Raw genomic sequence first — 15,170 nt, forward strand, 5'->3', positions numbered from 1 at the left:
GCGCTTGCACCAACATTTTGAAATTCTGCCCCTTTGGCAATTAGACAGGTGTCTTCTACTCTGTGTTGTAGACACATGTTGAAAAACCTCTCCTTTTAATCAGGTCCCCAGCAGAATTGTTGCTTTTAGTTTGCAACCATTACTATCTATAACACAATATTTCTATGATTTCTTTATATCTTATGTATTTTTATATGATCCAGTTCACTGCTTAGATGTATATTGAGTGCTTTATAATTTTTTTAAAATAAATACATAAGAGTTTATCTCTGAAAAACATGTTTATGTGTTCTTCTTATGTATGTCTTACTTAACAACTAACAAGGATTAACCACTCCCATATCTTGAAGGATGTTGCTCTGTTGAAACAGACTGGTGTTTACTCTTGCCTACAAAGAGCGGCACAGAGTATTTTTCCTTTTCTGTGTAATATGTGCTATAATTAGTGATAAGCATAAAAAGGAGAGGGGGAGAAAATTCAACTAATGACATATGACAGAACTTCCTTTCCCACCCCATTCCAGTACACCCTACTTGTCCACTGCAGCCAAGATGCCCATAAGGATCCACTGACAGTTCTGTGCTTGGTTGCCTTGCTTCCACCTGAGCTGAATTTCTGATTCACGTCAGAGGCACTTTTTCCAGTGCAACTAAAATCTGCACATTACTAGCCAAGCAGAACCACCAGCAACATGGTGCATCTTGCCTTTGGCTCCTACATGGCAGCTATTGTGACAGTTGCTTCATTCATAGGAGAAGACATGACAAAGATAAATGTGGAAAACTCACCCACTGTAGCACCAGCCTGTCCTTCTCATCTGCTACTCCAGAAGGCTTTTAACAGTAATTCAGAGCGAGGCAAAAAGGTCGGGTTTCTGTATATATAGATATAATGCCTTTCAAGAATAGGCTAGTTTGCTACACACACACAAACCATATATATCTATTCTGGTTAATATTTTTTTCCTGAGGATTTAAATTGGCAATGGTTTTTATTAATTGCTTGTGGGTACCTTTTATTGCATATAAATTTTAAAATGCCAGTATGGGAATCTGTCATACAACAGACTAGCTATAGCCACACTTGAAATTCTTGATGATCAGCCTCCAGGCACACCACTCATTTTGCTACTTATACCTTCATTATCAGTTGACTCATTAATCATAACCTCTGCTTGTAAGGCAGAGTGAATGGCCAGAGGCAGCACTTAAGAAGCTAGAAATCTCATGCTTATTTTGTTCAAACACAGAATTATAAAGAAACATCCATCCCATCACCACTATATATTGATTTTTTTTAAAAGGATCACCACCAATTTTAAATATATATATTAAGACCAATTGATCCATTAATTTTATGGTTATTAAATCCCAATTCCATTTAGTTCAAGTGTTAAGAGTAGGAGACATCATAAGCAAGCTACTCAAAAGAAGGAGTGAAGGTGCCTTATTTATAAATGATATACTCCAAATTCAAAATAGATGCTGTGAAAAGGCATATGCAATAATATCACTCTCCTGCAACCCTGACAGACCTATACTGAGGCAGTCTCAAAATAATAGCAATTGCCAGTCAATATGAATAAGTACCTTAGAGCTAAAGCAAGCACATAGATTCTACTCCTGTCAGTTTAAACTTTATTCACATTCATGTAGTGCAAAGCCCTAAAACTTGAATAGGTGATAGCACATAAATTACTAGGTGTCTGCTCAGAGAAAGCTTCTTCCAGCCCATTTCTACATATGTTTATCCAGAAATAAGTTGCACTGACTTCCACTAAGATTCCTCCCTAATACATCTGCATAGAATAAAGAGTTCTAGCACACAAAACATATGTCTGGATCACTTTTAGCAAATTTTGACTCATATTTTTACAAAGGTTCTGGAATGACTAACAATTGTGCCATTTAACCTGTTAGTCCCAGATCCATGGAAGGAAGTTCTTTACAGTCTGCAAGTTCATACATATTCAGTGTCACTCTCTTTGTGATGTTTTCTCTCAACTTCCAATGCTGTACCCTTAACAAAGAAGCATTCCAAGGTCGTCTTGATGCCAATTAAGATTTGTTCATAGGATTTTTCTAAATTTGGGGGATTTTTATTGAGAGTTCTTTCAAGGAAGCCAGTGGACAGCTGGTTAACCAACAATAACACAAAATGAGGAAATGGACATTGGTTTCTAGATTGATTGCTAAATATTTAATTGTCTTATCTCTGTTCTGCACAAACTGCAAACATTTATATTGCAGCCACAAGTTTCCCCAGGAGAAGTCATAGCCAGAGACTTGTGGTTTTCATATTTATCCATGACATGCAATGCAAGTTCACAATGTCTGCATACATACTTCACAGCTTCAAAACCATGGCTTTAGGAAGCTGTGTAGATCGCGAATCTAGCAAACAGTGCAGAATTTTAGTATCTTGAGAAACTCACACATTTCTAACCCCTACAGGAAAAAAGCATGAGAGTACGTAGGCTTTAAAAATAACAATGATAACCCTCCCTTCCCGTTCAACACAAATGATTTTCTAAACTGGACCCACTCTGGAGCTTTCTTCCATCTTTTAAAAAGCTGCTAGGATGATTGATGCTGAGCTGTACACAAACACTTAGGATTGCTGCCTTTTTTCTGACACCTGCCTCCCAGGATTTCGCTCATAGCCTGTGGCCAAAGTGCTCCGTGGAGGAACAGAGCGAGAGGCATAGCAACTGCTTTTTCACTTGGTGCTTCAGGGGCATTTAAACTTTAAAGCGTAAAAGCAGAGGAACATTCTCCGGATAAAGACTGGGTTGCTTCCTAATTGCCTCCCGTTTTCCTGACAAACTAGCTGTGTGCCATTAACTGGTGAGTGTGAGGCAGAAAAGCAGCTGTGCCTCCTTCTGGCATGGATGCCATGGGGAAGTAGCTGGCCGATCCCCTCCTGCAAGGATCCTAACTGCCCTCAAGGCAGCTGTGGATGCCCTGCCCTCCTGGGCTGGAGCTTTTCACTTGTTCCACTCCCAGATCAGATTGACGCAGACCACTGCTGAGGCTGGCTGTTAACTTTGAAAACTTGTGCCTGGGCTTGCTTTTCTCTTCTCATAACATGTATTTTTAGGTTGCGAAACACACTACTTCCCTCAACAAATTCTAGGCACTGCAGTTTTCCCCTCACAGGGTGACAATTTGCTGCAACCCTTAACAAACTACAGTGCCCAGATTCTTTTGAGGGAAGTAATATACAGTGGTACCTCAGGTTACATACGCTTAAGGTTACAGACTCCACTAACCCAGAAATATTACCTCGGGTTAAGAACTTTGCTTCAGGATGAGAACAGAAATTGTGCTCCGGCGGCGCAGCAGCAGCAGGAGGCCCCATTAGCTAAAGTGGTGCTTCAGGTTAAGAACAGTTTCAGGTTAAGAACAGACCTCCGGAACGAATTAAGTACTTAACCTGAGGTACCACTGTACTTCAGGCATTCTTTAAAGATATAGTATATATGGTCTGCCTCACTGCAGACCAACAAAACTAAGCCTGCGAGAATCAACAGGCTTCAATTCTTGCCACACCTGAAGTTTACCTGACTCATTGCTATTTTTCTAGAAAAAGAGATGCCAGAACTCACCATGAGCACCTCCTTTGTTCTCTTAGAATGGCAATGGTGCCCACCTGAGAGGTGAAGGAACTGAGTTCTGGCAAGTTCCTGCTGGAAAAAAATCCCTGACCTGACTCAATTTACAAAACAATAAACTTGATTTGTCTATGCATCCACTCCAAACTTCCATGCCTGTTAAATAATACTGGCTGCTACTGAGTTTATTAAGCTATGCCACAGGAGACAGAAACGTGGAGCACAAACATACTTCTCACTGCAATTCTTACAACTGATCTCGAAATGGCTGCTGTCCCATGAGTTGCCTTGCTGCACATACCCACTCACATAACATGTTGGTTTCTACTGTCATTGCACCAGTTATCAAGGAAATAAATAAAATATTTACCAATATTTAGCCTGCATAGAGAAGAAGAGCATGCAGGGCCCACTATAGTGCTATAGTCACCAACTAGTCAAGGCAACCAGTACTTCCTGTTTCCAGCAAAATATGCCTGTGCAGCTGATTGGTTGTCCCTTGTGCCTATCACAAAGCCAATCATGCCACCTCCCAAAATTATGCCACATCTGCCAGTTTTCAGCTCCTAAAATTAGTGTCTCCCTCCCTTCCCTGTCCTGCATTTACATGTGTCACCTGCAATTTGCAAATTAACAGTCCCACAGGTGGAGATGTCTGAATTTAATAGAGGTTGCTGCCCCTTGCCACAGAGTAGAATAAAAGAACACACATCAGCATGTCAAAAGCCACATAATAGAAGGACTGGCCCCACTACAGCAAATACTTCATTCTGCAAAAGCTGCATTAGTGGCACTCAGCAGGCTAAGCAGTTATTTAAAAGATTAATATTCACATCTGCAGACTATGAAGTTGCCATTATCACACAGTTTTTTCCTATGGAGTTACACGTTCTGTTGAGTCTAAGCAGTTCTCCATTCCTCAGCTGTTATGCATTTTTATTGTTCTATGGGAACAAGCACACATACACACATTTCTCTGTAAATCACCACTTCATATAAATTGAGGCCATTAAGCTAATCTCCTGCTCATCATGAAACCTTTTCCTGTTTGATGGCCTATATTATTTTTATATGATATCATCAAGCAAATTATGTATTTTTAATCAGCTTGGGGTTTTTTTCTTTTTTTGATAGAATTTGATATTCTAGACTTGAAGGCAGGAGCAAACCCTGTGTTACAACGATGCTACGGTACCCAATTTCCTCAGGAAGCGCGTGTTCTAATGACAAGACTGTGTTTATACATAACCACTTGGTTTGACAATACCTTTTTGCAGTCTCCTTTTCTCTCCTCAGTTGTCCTGAGCACGTGCAATAGGTATAGCTCCTGCACATTTTAACTCCAATGCAGCCCCCCCCCGATGTTCCTGAACTACAACTCCCATCATGCCTGACCATTAGCCATATTGGCTGAGACTGACAAAAAAACATAGTCCAACATCTGGAGAGCCACAGGTTCTGCCCCACCCCCACGTTAGATGGCAAAGCAGAAATTGCAAGTTTTAAGTTTTGGAAGCCTCATCTGTTGAACCTCTGGGATATCATAAAGCTATTTTAGGTTATAGAAGCCTAACCAGAAAAAGGCAGCGACACTAATCCATACTTATCTTTTGCCTCACGCTTTTTTTTTTAGAGCAGATAGACTGCTCTAAGCCATCTGGAGTTGATGAGAGACATAGCCCAAAGCATCTGGAGGACTCCATGCTGAGGAAAGAAGCAGCTCTTAAACTGAGTTTGCCCATCACTCTTTAAAAATCCCATTCAACGACACAGAATCGTTTAGGAAGTCACTTTCCACTGCTAAGGTGCCTTTCATTATGTTGAGTGTTCAATGCCGGTCAACAAATATTATGCACTGTAGTGTATTTGGAATAGAGAATGGCAATGCAGAGGTATGATATTGCTCCTGGCAACAGAAAACATTTCCAGGAAACTGAGACTGCAATGAAATGTTATCAAATTATTGCTGCAATTGCCCTTGTTCATGGATGAGCAATGGGTCGAGACCAATACCCAAGAGGCCAACAGCCTGAGGGAGTAGAACAAAAGCATGTGGAAGTCAGTTCTTAATGCCCCAGAGTTGAAGAACAATAGGAGTAGATAGAGCACTTGCAGCCATTCCTCAGTCCTTAGCTTTGAATGCCAGGACGGAAAGCCTTCCTAGGTCACATTAGATTTCAAATGCAAGCTATATTAAAAGAAAGAGTGGTAACCCCAAAGAACATTTGAGGTTTCCCTGGCTGGAAACGGGTCCCCAAGGAAGTGACAAATGCTCAAAAGGAATCTGACACAAGGCAGAAAACAACCTTTTTTTAATGCCAAGGGATACTCTGATTGTCCAGGGATTTGCTCTAATGACAGTTTACTTTCCTTTAGCAAAAACAAACATGTCAAGCAACTCCAATGAGGTAAAAGGCTGCAGTGCAGAAAGAATTCAGCTACCAGAAATGGAAGGCACAAAAATTCCTCAAACCAGAAGCCAGCCTAAAGTCACTTCCAGACAAAGAATATACAGTATTGTCCTGGTTTGATTTCACACAATTTTCATTATATGTTACCATCAAGTGGTTGTTACCACGATCATTCCTGTAGTTTTCCATCACTTTTCTCACTGCAGAAGGTCCAGGTGATTTGTTGCCGGTGTTGTTCTTCATAATGAACCTACTGTACTTTCTTTGTGGCAGGTTATGAAGGTGTGCTCTTGTTGTGTAAAGGGTATATACTGGCACCTGCACAACAGTGCAACTGTTTGGAAGGGCCCTAACTTTTTCATACTTTGTTCTCCCTCCATTACATCAGGCTTGATAAGTGTTTTCTTATGGTCTTACAGGAGTGCTTGTATTCTTTTAAAAAGCCCTGCCTGTTCTTCCAACTCTAGGAGATAATAAATTAAAATTTACCTTTAGGGTTGGTGGAGTGAACAGGGCTGTGGAGAATAGCTGCAACAATATTCAACTTCCAAAGGGAATTACCCACTCATTTAGGTTGCAAGCCTAGACACTTACCTGGGAGCAAGTCTCATTGAACAAAATAGGGTTTACTTTCAAGTAAACATGCGTGAGATTGCTGTGTTACTGTGCTGGTGCTAACTGGGAAATATGGCACTGTGGTCTGTGTTGTAAGTACTGTAGAATGAGTAGTTTTCAAATTGTAGAACAAGTAATGTTTGAGTAAACACTTAAAAAAACAACCACACACATACATACATTATTCTGATAAAAAGAGCCCTGCTGGATCAGGCCAGCGGCCCATCTAGCCCAGCATCGTGTTCTCACAATTGCCAACCAGATGCCAACAAGAACCCCGCAAGCAGAAAAACAGCATTCTCCCTATCTGTGATTCCCAGCAACTGTTTTTTTTTAAAAAACAGAGATTGTGGTGAGGAAGAGTACCAAGCAACTCGGCTCCCTCAGCTGCCATGGCAGCTATAAAAAAAGACAAGTAGCATGCCAGGGATAATTACAGTTCTGGTCAGCTCACCTCATAAAGAATATTGTAGAATTAGAAAATGTTCAGAAACGGGCAGCCAAAATAAGCAAGGGACTTTTAAGTTTAGAGAAAAGGCAGGTGACACAATAGTTTATAAAATTCTGTACGGGCTGGAGAAAGTGGAGAGAATATTTCTTTCTTTCAACACTAGAACTTGTGAACATCCAATGAAGCTGAATGCTGGAAGATTTGGGGAAAATAAAAATAAAGTACTTCTTCACACAGCACATAGTTAAACTATGGAAATTGCTCCCACAGGAGGCAGTGAATGCAATTTGGACACCTTAAAGGGGACTGGACAAATTTATGGATACGGCAGTCAATGGCTACTAACCAGAATGGCTTGATTCTGCCCCCACTGAAGGGCCAATATGCTTCTGAATACCAGCTGCTGATAATCACAGGTGAGCAGAGCCGTTTGGCATCTGGTGAGAACTGGATTTGGGAATGGGTGGGCCTTTAGCCTCATCTGGCATTCTCCTCTTGGTGGTATACTGTGGTATAAACTCCACTCTTTATAGGTTTTACAGGAAAGATGGTTACAAAGGTTATATGTATGTTGATATTACTATTAATAGTTTTATCATAATGCATAGGGCAACCATAATGAAGTGCACCATCTGCTATGGTTATGACTTAGTCTGACAATAGCAGGCATCCATTATTTTTAACATCTTGGTCTCCAGTCAAGGAATGAAATGGACTTTGGTCCCAACTTAGCCTATGGGACGTGTAGGTAATAAATTGATATTGTACATATATCTGTGCAACTCTACTAAGTGCTTCTCATATAATTCATGCTTTAAGTTAACTATGTGGCATTAACACCAACTGGGGAAAACATAGCAAAAAAAAAATAGTCTACTTGAACATGATAATTCTAGTGCACACCACTATTATTATGCTAACCCACAATTAGGAGAAAGATTCAAATTTGTGCAACTATTAGAAAGGTATTTTGAGAAAGAGAATTTTAGTTACAGCAGCTGCTCTACACATTATTCTTCTTTGGGCTACAGTGACCTCCAGTGTCTGATTTTAGATGGCACTTTCTAAGGCCAAAGGCTTTCATCATTATTTTAGCACCCATTTTTTCCAACTGCCACTTATATACAAGAAAATGAAAGGATTCTCACTGGAGATGCTATACCCTTGGAATTTTAGACTGATTGCTTTCTAATTGAGGGATCTGGAGCATTCATTTATTAGCTGTTGGTTCTAATTGCTACATGCCCTCAAAACCAGAAAATTAATTAGACACAAATACACAGATGTAAAAAAGTACCTGAAGTGACACGGGGGAGAAATCAAGGGAGAATACTTTAGGAACTGCACTGTGCAGCACCTCGTTTGTTCAGATGTGCACAAAAATTATATCAAGCAACTTATCTGCCACTCTGTACTATAAGTGATAGGAAAGTCAATCAAAAAGTAAAGGTAGCCATGTGGGCTGATAGGAAAAAAATCCAAAATCCGTATTACCTTTATTAGGCCAACCAAAATGTCACAAAATAGCATCCAAAGTTTCCAAGACTAGATGGTAAACAAAGCAACCAAGGAGAAGAGGACAGAGTTTGAGTAGTGGTAAAACCATTAAATCTGCACCTTATAAATGTCTTGATAGAATGTGGGACATTGTGGTAGACATCAAAAATTTTATGTTTATAACCTACAGCATATTAGGTCTAATGTTCCTGTGGGAATTTCAATATCAGTGATGCATAGAAGAGCTTAGTACAAGAATTGCATTTTTTTTCAAAATGTGTGATACTTCCCTTCCATCCCCTTCAGACATAATGATGTTGCTAAAGGAGTGGAGCAGTAGCCTCTAAAACATATGGGAAAGAATCAGATCCTCCTCCACATGGAAGAGAATGTTTTCTGGAAAATAATACCAGTCTTTTGTAATTCTCTACATTCCCTTTAAAAAACCCCACCTTTGTGACAGAATCCTAAGCCCATCCTGCTAAGTCCTAACCCAACAACAATAAATCATTGGGACAGCAAAGCTCATATTGTCCATTCCCCTGCCAGTCCCAGGATTAGTGGGACACAGAACTATTTTCATCACTGAAAGAGAAAGAGGCTGCATTAGGATGCAACAGTACACCATGCTTTAGCATTCCGAAAATGGGCCTTCTCCTGAATTGGGGATGGGGTGGGGACACATCCAAGTAAACATCCCCAGGATCGCACTGTAGGTGGTGGCATTAGGGAAACTTAAGTAAAGTCACTTGCAGCTTAGTTGGCCTGCAGCCCTAACTAAAACAGGTTTACTGGGAAGTCAGCCCATTAAACACAGAAGGAATTGCTTCCAAATAAACTCACAAAGGATCAAAGTATTGGGTGATTTATACCATCCACCACCCTGGATATTTGTCTTACAGAGGTGGAGGACCTTTGGCCCTCCAGATGTTACTAGACTGCAAGGATGATATTGCTATGCCATCATCCCTGACCATTGATCATACTGTTCAGGGCCAACGAAAGTTGGCTTTTCAGATTTCAGGAGGCAGCAAATCCTTTTAGGAAAAAGAAACACACAATGGCCAATTCCTCATCTCTGGAATTACATAAATCTGCTCAAGTCTGTCTTCCAGCTACAAAGAAAGCTGTGTTTTGCCTAAGGATGGAGAAAGACCTGGGTTGTGCTGTGGAGTACACAACAGGTTCGTGCACACCAGCATTTTAGCTAACTAAAATTGGAACCATAGGACAGTACTGAGAAAAAAATGCATCTTGGTAACTAATTTACATGACAAACTACCACTTTTATACAGCTTGTGTGATACTTCATATTAGTGACCACATACATCCAGTTCACCATCTGAGCACCATTTGATGGGAAAGCGAGACACAAATTTAACAAAGAGGGGTACGGCAGGCCTGTGATTGTCAACTACAGCAAAAATCTTCAACAGATTTTTCTTTCCAAGTAAAATAATTTGCCCATATCATGTGATAAGCAGTGCATCAAAAATCTCAGGATTTTTTTCAAGTGACTATCCATTGCCTGCTTAGATACATGCAGGTTTTGACCTCTTGGTGTACACATGCAGAAAATAATTAGGATTATTGACAATGAATCATTAATAATTCTATAGTTCTATTATGTTGGTCCTACATTTCCATTCACTGTAACTCCAAAACATTGGCAGAATCAGAATAAACACAAGATCAATTTCATTTGCTCAACTTTATTCCACCAAAATTCAATGTCCTTGAGGACAGATTTGACCTTTTGTTGTTAACATTTTTGTGGAGTTTAAATTCTAGGTTTTGCTTCTGAAAAGAAACAGAATTGCCTCACAAACCAGTTGGTCCCATGGCAGTAACCAGCAATTATAAGGAACTAACCAATGGATGTAATGTGCAGTATGATCTTAACTAAGGCTGCAATCCTACATACACTTACTTTCAAATAAGTTCCAATGAACAATGTGGGACTTGCTTTTGAGTAAGCGTGCACAGGAGTGGGCTGTAAAACCTAAGAAATATTAGCATGTTGAATTAATTTGTATATGGATCACAGCTACATTTTCTCGGTCTATTTTATTATTATTTTTTAAAAAATCTGTGCATTCAAGGTGAACGCTGTTACAATCTTCTGTTAGCCTTAAAACATATTTTATACAATATATTTACAAATTAAACTTCTTAGCATTATCACTACTGTACAAGAAAATAAAATAATTTAGGATCTCATGAAAAAAGGTTTACTGTATTCTTATGCCCACAATATATTAATCAAACAATGAGCTCATTCCACCGTAGTTTGGTATTGCGTGCATGAGCAAAACCGTCCCTGGGGCTTGCAGGGTCCCTCTTCCCCTTGCATGGTCAGCCCCAGTATGTAGAGGGAGTGCCAGAACACCAAGCCTGCCAGAACCAAGTGCCTTGGACAAGATCTCCAACCAGTCTTACTAGCGCTGGCTAGCCAGCTGTCAGAAAAGCATCACCCAATGGGATTTCACCCTTACCGGCTTCCAGTTGTCATAGTATCCAAACATGGCAAACTAGGATATGCTTCAAACATAAGTCTTGCTCAACCCTGAACAGGATATCATCATCCATGTAGGAGACACAGGACTGTGCATGCCCCACACTCCCCAATGTCCCTGTGTGCCATCTTCTCCACCCTCCCTGTTACTGATCTTCCTGTTTATCTGAACCCTTTTACCACTGCTGACTTGAGCAGAAGTAGAAACCTCTGTGCGATCAGGAACCAACAGGGGGCTTCTATTTGTATTAAAGGAAATGCTGGTAAAAGCCCCTTTCAGACCTTTCCTGATAAACACAGGATGGCTGAAGACTGAGCAAGAAGGGCCAGGACAGCACGTGACCTTGTGTCTCCTACATGAGTGGACGTTTCCTGTTCAGGCATAACACCTGAGCAGGGCTACAGTTTGCCCATAAACCGGGATCAAGCTGTGTCTTGAGACTGGGAAGTCAGTTTATGGAAGTCAGTTTAGAAACTATGCCAAACAAGGAGAGAAATACATGTACATATCTTGAAGCTAAGCTTGCTCATACACATAACACCAAACCATGGTTTCACACTGCATATAAAATGTAGCCACTATATTTTTCAGTAATGGAACACTTTGGCAAAGCTACCATTCTTATAGGGTTGACAGGCTATTCCCTTTTACTATTAAATAAAACCTATGAATGGCATGGCCATGTAACAGAATGGCTATATTTAAATAGTGCCATTTAAGAAAATTCAAAATTTCATATCATTCCAGATGCGTCAAATGTGAATCAACTTTAATTACACTGTATTATTCTATCTATTTGTCCTATGAGTTAATAGGGAGAATGAGCTAATAAGCTTTTGGACAAATATAGCTGCTCGGTTGATAAACTTCCTAAAACAGAGTATTTTAAGTCATTGGTGTACAAATAGTGCAAAAAGTAAAACTTCAGTTTTTGTGGCTTAGTTGTGCAATGCTAGCCACAGTCACAGTTAAATATAAAATAGGATCCAGTTGAAATGAATTACTCGGGCAAACTTGCACACAAAATTCAAACAGTGCTAAAAGACTGGGGCAATAAAAATAGCTTCATTTCAGATTTTTGTAGAAACAGTGCAGTGCTGAATACCCCTGAAGATAATGCTTTTGGCTATATCCAAAAGCTGACTGTCTGGAAAACTTTAATTTTTGAGACTGAAAAACAGGTTGAAGATATGCTACAAAAGCAATTTAAATGAGAAAGATGGGGGGGTACCACAGGCATACTAGCAGTTTCCCTTTGATGTCATGCCAAATTACTTTTTAAGAATTTAAGTGCATGTGGGAGTTCTGTGATTGGAGTTTCTGGGAAAGGATGTCTGCAAAGCATTTGTCATCACATGCAGAGCATGGATGCGTCCAGGTTTTGGGCCTACACACAACTCTTATGGAAGGTCATCTTCTTATCTCATCAAGACCTGATAAGCCAGCTTCTGGATAAAAGATTGCCCAACAATTTAATCAAAGAGTATTTGTAGAAACAGATTTATGAATTTTGGGTATCTCCGAACAGTGTCAGAGGAAAACCTGTAAAAGGAGTTAGAGGACAACCAAACCTATTACCATTATTCTGACTTTTAACATTTAGCTTCAGAACATTATGTTCAGGTATGAGCAAGACACACACACAGAGAGAGAAATACAGCAGTATTAGTACACAAATACTTTGTGCACTGTTTGTCCAGCCCAACAGTACAGAAAGTGAATCACAACTCAAAGTTCAAAAAAATAAATTCAATTGTTTTCTTATAAATCCAGCAATTTATGATGTTACTAATCATGGAAGAAACAATACACTGTTAATTAACATGAAGTCCAGAAGTGTCCTTTTCATAAAATCAAGAGAAGCCAAAGGATTTTCCCTTTTTCAAGCAAAAATATACAAGACACCATACACAAATGGCTGATGAGAACTGGGCCCATGGTGTAAGGATTAGACACTAATCATAATGCCACCAAAATCAAAGGAGATCCAAGAACTCTTCAGAATTATCTTACAAAAATAGCTGCATTAAAATTTGCAAGCTCTAAAGCTATTATTTTCAAGCCCTATAAAAAGGCAACCTTTGAAAGGATCTGGCTCAGATTATCGGCAGAGTACAAATATTAAAAATGCACACACAATGCGAGATATTTCAAATGCGCTTTAAAGGGACTATTGCAGCTGGTTTATTATGTAGCAATAATATTGCATAGCTGGAAAATGAGGTCACTTGACTTGCACTAACTGCAAGTTTACACACAGAAGTGACATATACCATTTGCTAGTGGGTAAGTGACTGAGAGCAAGGCCATTTATGGTCCTGACTATTTATGAACACTCAGTACACCATAGTTTTTTTTTGTAATTTTTCCAGATGTTATATGGACATAGGTGCCATTTTGGAATGAATCATAGATTAACTCAAAAATTCACTGCCTGTCAAAGGATATATATGACTGGCATACAGTTTTGGTGGTGAATGGAACAGAAAAATCAATTCATGTTCAGTACATGTGCATCTGTGTTTGACAACTGATTCATCAAATGAGGTAAGGGTGTACTCTTAGTGTTTAAATGATTCTTCAACCAATATGAGAGGGCAAGATTTCATAGTATTTAAATGGCCTTAAGTGGTTTACACATTGCATTTCTTCATGTGGAGGTTGACGGAATAATCTTCTGCCTATTGAGTGATTCACATCTGCTATTGTGATTGAACAATGCAATCCTTTACTTGTCTATTCAGAAGTAAGTTCCACTGAATTCAATGGAGATTAATCCCAGGTAAGTAGATATAGGGCTGTGGGGCCCTAAAGACTGCTGCTATCCTGTGGAGAATCTCCACAGTGCTCTCAAGACATTCAAAGCAACAAAATGGAGATTCTCCACACTAGAGAAGTATAAACAATGCAAAGCATTAGAGCTGCAGCCCTGAACTCATACAGAGAGACCAGGGGCTATATGTAGCACACTAATATCCTCCACACAGAAAGAATAATGCATAAACAGGTCCTGAAAAGAGATTTCCTACCCCAACCCTGGAAGCAATTCATTGGCTGCTGGCTGCATTCTCGGAAATACAAAGGGTGAAACACATGTAGAAACTGCCATGTTCCTCTTTAAAATACTCAAGTGTTGAGCAAGCAACAACCAGGCTCACTTGTGTTTTGAAGAGCGATTATGCACCCTGTATGTGCATTCTTCAGGTGTATTTTGTACTATAGTATCTGTGCCAGAGTACAAAAGGTATCATAAGATGTAGCACTGAGACTCTTTTAAGGAAATTGTTTTGTTTTTATATCCAATTAAGGAATAAAAGCCCTTGTCAAAAATAATAGAATCTTACCTTATTAACACTTGTTCAAAGCAAGTTGAGTTATATATTCTCCTTCACTCTTGATATTTGGCAAGTGATAAAAAAGCTGTCTATCTACATAAGAAATAAGTTAAGTGCTCTTGGGGAAACACACACACACACACACACACACTCCACCTTTAAAATGCACGTAGTAAGGGGTTGGAAGAGAAAGGAAGGATATACTTCCTTGTTAATCTTTTGTGGCTGCTTTCCTTAGCATTACACATCCCAGAAGAGCTGGAAGTTATAAGAACACAAACTTTCTAGGAACAAAATAATTCTCAGTTGGATGATGACAGTGAACATAACAGAAGCTTGGAGGTTTTTAGATTTGAGTTGAGCCAATTAGCTAGACCCAGCTTTCCTTATTTCCCCCAAATCACTTCTCTCTCCCTTTTGGACTAAATGCTTAAAAGTTTGAGTAACTTCAGTACACAGCTATAATAAGGAAAACAGTGAATATTTGAAAGGTCAGCAGTTAGGAAAAATGGCTGGAAGAATTACCATGCAATCCTATACATGTCTACTCAAAAGTAAGCTCCACTAAGTTCAACAGAGCTTACTCCAAGGTGATTATGCACAGCACTGCAGCCTTAACCAGCTACATGATGGAACCATTAAGACACTTAAAGGTTTTTAAATCTTGGGCAACTTGTGGTATTTGGCCAAATGCAAGAGGTATATAGGGATGGGTGAAGTTCTAATCTAAA

General features: G+C 39.5%; 1 long non-coding RNA gene across 1 annotated transcript in view; it reads right to left on the minus strand.

Moving 5' to 3' along the window:
• Positions 1-4,051, minus strand: part of LOC128407901 (uncharacterized) — a 101,317-nt gene extending 97,266 nt beyond the window's left edge. Inside the window, exons 1-2 of the long non-coding RNA XR_008328930.1 lie at positions 3,985-4,051; positions 790-875 (exon numbers count right to left, since the gene is read on the minus strand). This is a non-coding gene — a long non-coding RNA (uncharacterized LOC128407901). The remainder of the gene's footprint in view (positions 1-789; positions 876-3,984) is intronic.
• Positions 4,052-15,170: the final 11,119 nt, after the last annotated feature.

The sequence above is a fragment of the Podarcis raffonei genome, chromosome 2 (genome assembly GCF_027172205.1).
Source record: "Podarcis raffonei isolate rPodRaf1 chromosome 2, rPodRaf1.pri, whole genome shotgun sequence".
NCBI classification, from domain to species: Eukaryota; Metazoa; Chordata; class Lepidosauria; order Squamata; family Lacertidae; genus Podarcis; species Podarcis raffonei.